Genomic DNA, 6,121 nt, shown 5'->3' with positions numbered 1-6,121 from the left:
GTTGGGCTACGGGTGGTTGGGTTGGTTGGTCCGGGTGTCCCAGAGGTGTTCTCTGAAACATTCCGCACAAATGAATTGGACTGAAGGGTCTATTTCCATGCTGTATTATTGTCTGACTCTATAAATCAAGTGTAATTCTTTGAGGATGTGATGAGTAGAGTTGATCAGGGGAGTCAATGGCCGTGGTTTATGTGGACTTTCAGAAGGCTTTCAACAAAGTTTCACATGACATTAATGTGTAAGACTAAAATATACTGGATTGATGGTGGTCTATTGAGATAGTTAGCAGACAGGAAACAAAGAGTCGCAACAAACAGATCTTTTCCTGAATGGCAGGCACTTACTAGTGGGGTACTGGAGGGAACGGTACTAGGACACCAGATATTCACAATTTCTGTTAATGATTTAGAAAAGCAACTAAATGTAATATCTCAAAATTTGCAGATAACAAAAAGTTGGGTTGAAGGATGAACAGTCAGGTGGATATGATTTGTTACAATGTGATTTGGACAGGCTGAATAAATGGGCAAATGCATGGCAGATGCAATGTTATGCAGATAAATGTGAGGTTATCCACTTTGGTATAAAAACAGGAAGGCAGATACTTATTTGGTTGTAAATTTAGAGAAGGTGATGTTCAATGCCACCAGTCATTGAAAGGAAGTGAGCAGGTAGCAACAGACAGTAAAGAAGGCAAATTATATGCTGGCCTTCACAGCGAGAGGATGTCTTGCTTGGTGAGCCTATGTTTGGAATACTGTGTATAGTTTTGATCGCCTCATCGAAGGCAAGATGCTCCTGCTGAAGAGGGAATGCAGCAAAAATTCACCAAATTGATTCCTGGTATGGCAGGAATAATGTATAGGTAGAGTGAGTCAGTTAGGATTATAATCACTGTTTAGAAGAAGGGTTGGCAGTGGGGTTCTCATAGAAACCTATAAGATTCTAAGTCGATTAGACAGGTTAATGCAAGAAGGATGTTCCTGACGATGGGTAGTCTAGAACCAGGGGCCATTATTTAAGGATAAAAACCTTCAAGGACTGAGAAAGTTCTTCACCCAGAGAGCGGTGAGACTGGGGAATTCACTACCATAGAACATGGCTGAGGTCAAAACATTGTGTTTTCAAGAAGGATATCAGTAAGGTGTTTGATAAGGTTCCACATGATAGGCTACTGCACAAAATATGGAGGCATGGGATTGAGGGTGATTTAGCTGTTTGGATCAGAAATTGGCCAGCTGAAAGAAGACAGAGGGCGGTGGTTGATGGGAAATATTCATCCTGGAGTTCAGTTACTAGTAGTATACAGCAAGGATCTGCTTTGGACCCACTGCTGTTTGTTATTTTCATAAATAACCTGGATGAGGGTGTACAAGGATGGGTTAGTAAATTTGCAGACAACACTAAGGTCGGTATAGTTGTGGATAGTGCCAAAGGATGTTGTAGGTTACAGAGGGACATAGATAAGCTGCAGAGCTGGGCTGAGAGGTGGCAAATGGAGTTTAATGCAGTAAAGTGTGAGTTGATTCACTTTGTAAGGAGTAACAGGAATGTAGAGTACTGGGCAAACGGTAAGGTTCTTGGTAGGGGTAGATGAGCAGAGAGATCCTGGAGTTCAGTTACTAGTGGTATACAGCAAGGATCTGCTTTGGACCCACTGCTGTTTGTTATTTTCATAAATAACCTGGATGAGGGTGTACAAGGATGGGTTAGTAAATTTGCAGACAACACTAAGGTTGGTATAGTTGTGGATAGTGCCAAAGGATGTTGTAGGTTACAGAGGGACATAGATAAGCTGCAGAGCTGGGCTGAGAGGTGGCAAATGGAGTTTAATGCAGTAAAGTGTGAGTTGATTCACTTTGTAAGGAGTAACAGGAATGTAGAGTACTGGGCAAACGGTAAGGTTCTTGGTAGGGGTAGATGAGCAGAGAGATCTCGGTGTCCATGTACATAGATTCCTCAAAGTTGCCACCCAGGTGGATAGGGCTGTTAAGAAGGCATACAGTGTGTTAGCTTTTGTTTTGTAGAGGGATTGCGTTTCAGAAACATGAAGTCATGCTGCAGCTGTACAAAACTCTGGTGCAGCCACAAATGGAGTATTGTGTGCAGTTCTGGTCACCACATTATAGGAAGGATGTGGAAGCTTTGGAAAGGGTTCAGAGGAGATTTACTAGGATGTTGTCTGGTATGGAGGGAAGGTCTTACAAGCAAAGGCTGAGCGACATGAGGCTTTATTCGTTGAAGAGAAGTAGGTTGAGAGGTGACTTAATTGAGACATATAAGATAATTAGAGGGTTAGATCGGGTTGACAGTGAGAGCCTTTTTCCTAGGATGTTGGTGGATAGCACGAGGGGGCATAGCTTCAAATTGAGCGGTGATAGATATAGGACACATGTCAGAGGTAATTTCTTTCATCAGAGAATAGCAGGGGAATGGAATGCACTGCCTGGAACAGTTGTGGACTCGCCAACTTTAAAGGCATTTCAATGGTCATTAGATAGGCATATGGACGAGAATGGAATAGTGTATGTTAGATAAGCTTCAGATTGGTTTCACTGGTCGGTGCAATATCGAGGGCTGAAGGGCCTGTACTGCACTGTAATGTTCTATGTTATAAGGAGGTAGCTGTAGCTTTTGTGGCTAAAGAAATCAAGAGATAGGGGGGAAAGGCTGGATTAAATGTATTGAGCTCAATGATCAGCCATAGTCACATTGAATGGCAGAACAGGCTCAAGGGGTCAAATAGCCTACTCCTATCTTCTATGTTTCAATGTTTTAGTGCTGGAAATATACAAGAAGGCAGAGGTCATATTTCCACAGGGGAGCAGAAGGTTCTCTCGACAAATACTGCCAAAACAGTGGAAGCAAGTAATCAGTACAGTCAATGCCACAGTCCAGTCTCAAGGATCGGCATGCTGTGCTGAAAGTTTTAATGAGATCCCACGGGTGGTCAAAGTTGGTGAATACATCTTCAAACACAATAGCTTATCCCACACCAATCAGTTCAATATAGCCCTTTCACTTGATTACCAACAATTTGTTACAACCATGAATCACAACATTCATATAATCCCATCCTCACACACTCAGCACTATTTCAAGCTGCATATTTTAATCGTAAAATATTATTATTATTCAACTATAGTCAGAGCATCTCCCAAACACATTGCATCTCGAAGAGTGGCACACTTTCCTCTTTTATGCCAGACCAGGTGGCTCGTGAGGGGCACCAGCAGCTCTCTGCTGGGGACAGACATTCTGCATGTTGGATGTTAATCCCAAATATGGGTGTACAGGCTGCCTCCTCCTTTTGTCCTGAAGACATCACTGAATGAGGATGACACGACCAATGCCTCCATGATTGCCAGCTTGTTGAGGATGCAGCAAACCCTCACAAACAGAGATATCTGTTCCAGTGGGTTCTGGAGGGTTCCTTCAGAGCAGACTGAAGGGAATGATCTAATTGTTTTTATTTGTTCACAGGATATGGGCATTGTTGGTTAGACCAGCATTTATTACTTAACCTGAATTGTGCAGAGGGTAGTTAAGAGTTAACAATGTTGCTGTGGATCTGGTGTCACACATAAGCCAGACTAGCTAAAGACAGCACTTCCTTTCCAAAAGGACATTCATGAAACAGATAGCTTTCTCCAACAATTGACAACATTTGGTCGACACCATTGGAATCTTAATTCCTGATTGTTTTTTCCTTGATTTCAAATTCCAATGTCTGCCATAGCGGGATTCAATCCTGGGTCCCCAAAACATTATCTCTCTCTCTGGGTTAACAGCCTAGTGATAATAACACTACACCGCAACCTCCCAATAAAAGAGAAAAGAACATTATAGATTAAACAACTGTGAGGGCATTGAGAAAACCACACCTATAATAGTGTACAAGTTTGATCACTTACATTGGAAGCCGTCCAGAGAAGGTGCACAAGGGTGATTCCTGGGAATGAAGGGTGTTGAGGGTTCAATTCAAAACCATGTTGCCTACACTGTGGGCTTCGTAAAACAGGCTACAAGATGGAAGCCCCACGTCTTTGCCATTTGGTGGTGGTCACATGACTATCGTGATTTACATTTACATCATTTTGGAAAATTAGGTTTTACAGTGTAGAAATGATGAACAGCTTTCCGTTGTATTTCTATCTTGCTGATGTTAAAAAGGAAGACAGTCGTAATTTAAGATTCATTTAGTGTTAGTTTTTTTCATTGTAGATTTATTTTTTGAGTAGTTCAGGATGTCTGAATCTTGCAGGTGCTTGCATTTTAATGAGGATTTACAGCCTTAGAGTGGAACGTGGGGTGAACAGTTCATAGAGTCATCGAGATGTACAGCATGGAAACAGACCCTTTGGTCCAACCCGTCCATGCTGACCAGATATCCCAACCCAATCTAGTCCCACCTGCCAGCACCCGGCCCATATCCCTCCAAACCCTTCCTATTCATATACCCATCCAAATGCCTCTTAAATGTTGCAATTGTACGAGCCTCCACCACTTCCTCTGGCAGCTCATTCCATACATGTACTACCCTCTGTGTGAAAATGTTGCCCCGTAGGTCCCTTTTATATCTTTTCCCTCTCATTCTAAACCTACGCCCTCTAGTTCTGGACTCCCCAACCCTATCCATTACCCTCATAATTTTGTAAACCTCTATAAGGTCGCTCCAGGGAGAACTGCCCCAGCCTGTTCAGCCTCTCCCTAAAGCACAAATCCTCCAACCCTGGCAACATCCTTGTAAATCTTTTCTGAACCCTTTCAAGTTTCACAACATCTTTCCGATAGGAAGGAGACCAGAATTACACACAATATTCCAACAGTGGCCTAACCAATGTCCTGTACAGCCACAACATAACCTTCCAAATCCTGGACTCATTAATCTGACCAATACAGGAAAGCATACTAAATGCCTTCTTCACTATCCTATCTAAACTCCATCTGCCACTTCTCAGCCCATTGGCCCATCTGGTCAAGATCCTGTTGTAATCTGAGGTAACCCTCTACACCTCCAATTTTTGTGCCATCTGCAAATTTACAAACTGTGCCTTTTATACTCGCATCCAAATCATTTATGTAAATGACAAAAAGTAGAGGACCCAGCACCAATCCTTGTGGCACTTCACTGAGCACAGGCCTCCACCACCACCCTCTGTCTTCGACCTTTGAGCCAGTTCTGTATCCAAATGACTAGTTCTCCCTGTATTCCATGAGATCTAACCTTGCTAACCAGTCTCCCATGGGGAACCTTGTCAAATGCCTTACTGAAGGCCATACAGATCACGACCACCGCTCTGCCCTCTTCAATCCTCTTTGTTACTTCCTCAAAAAAGTCAATAAATTTGTGAGACATGATTTCCCACGCACAAAGCCATGTTGACTATCCCTAATCAGTCCTTGCCTTTCTAAATACATGTACATCCTGTCCCTCAGGATTCCCTCCAACAACTTGCCCACCACCAACGTCAGGCTCACTGGTCTATAGTTCCCTGGCTTATCCTTACCACCCTTCTTAAACAGTGGCACCACGTTAGCCAACCTCCAGTCTTCTGGCAGCTCACCTCTGACTATCAATGATACAAATATCTCAACAAGAGGCCCAGCAATCACTTCTCTAGCTTCTCACAGAGTGCTCAGGTACACCTGATCAGGTCCTGGGGATTTATCCACCTTTACCCATTTCAAGACATCCAACACTTCCTCCTTTGTAATCTGGACATTTTGCGAGATGTCACCATCTATTTCCCTTCAGTCTATATCTTCCAAATCCTTTTCCACAGTAAATACTGATGCAAAATACTCATTTAGTATCTCCTCCATTTTCTGCGGCTCCACACAAAGGCCGCCTTGCTCATCTTTGAGGCGCCCTATTCTCTCCCTAGTTACCCTCTTGTCCTTAATGTACTTGTAAAAACCCTTTGGATTCTTCTTAATTCAATTTGCCAAAGCTATCTCATGTCCCCTTTTTGCCCTCCTGATTTCCCTCTTAAGTATACTCCTACTTTTTTAAGTATTCACTCGATCTATCCTGTCTATATTTTATATATGCTTCCTTCTTTTTCTTAACCAAACCCTCAATATCTTTAGTCATCCAGCATTCCCTATACCTACCAGC

The sequence above is a fragment of the Chiloscyllium plagiosum genome, chromosome 3 (assembly GCF_004010195.1).
Source record: "Chiloscyllium plagiosum isolate BGI_BamShark_2017 chromosome 3, ASM401019v2, whole genome shotgun sequence".
In the NCBI taxonomy this organism is placed as follows: domain Eukaryota; kingdom Metazoa; phylum Chordata; class Chondrichthyes; order Orectolobiformes; family Hemiscylliidae; genus Chiloscyllium; species Chiloscyllium plagiosum.
Note: the sequence above shows the minus strand (reverse complement) of the source record.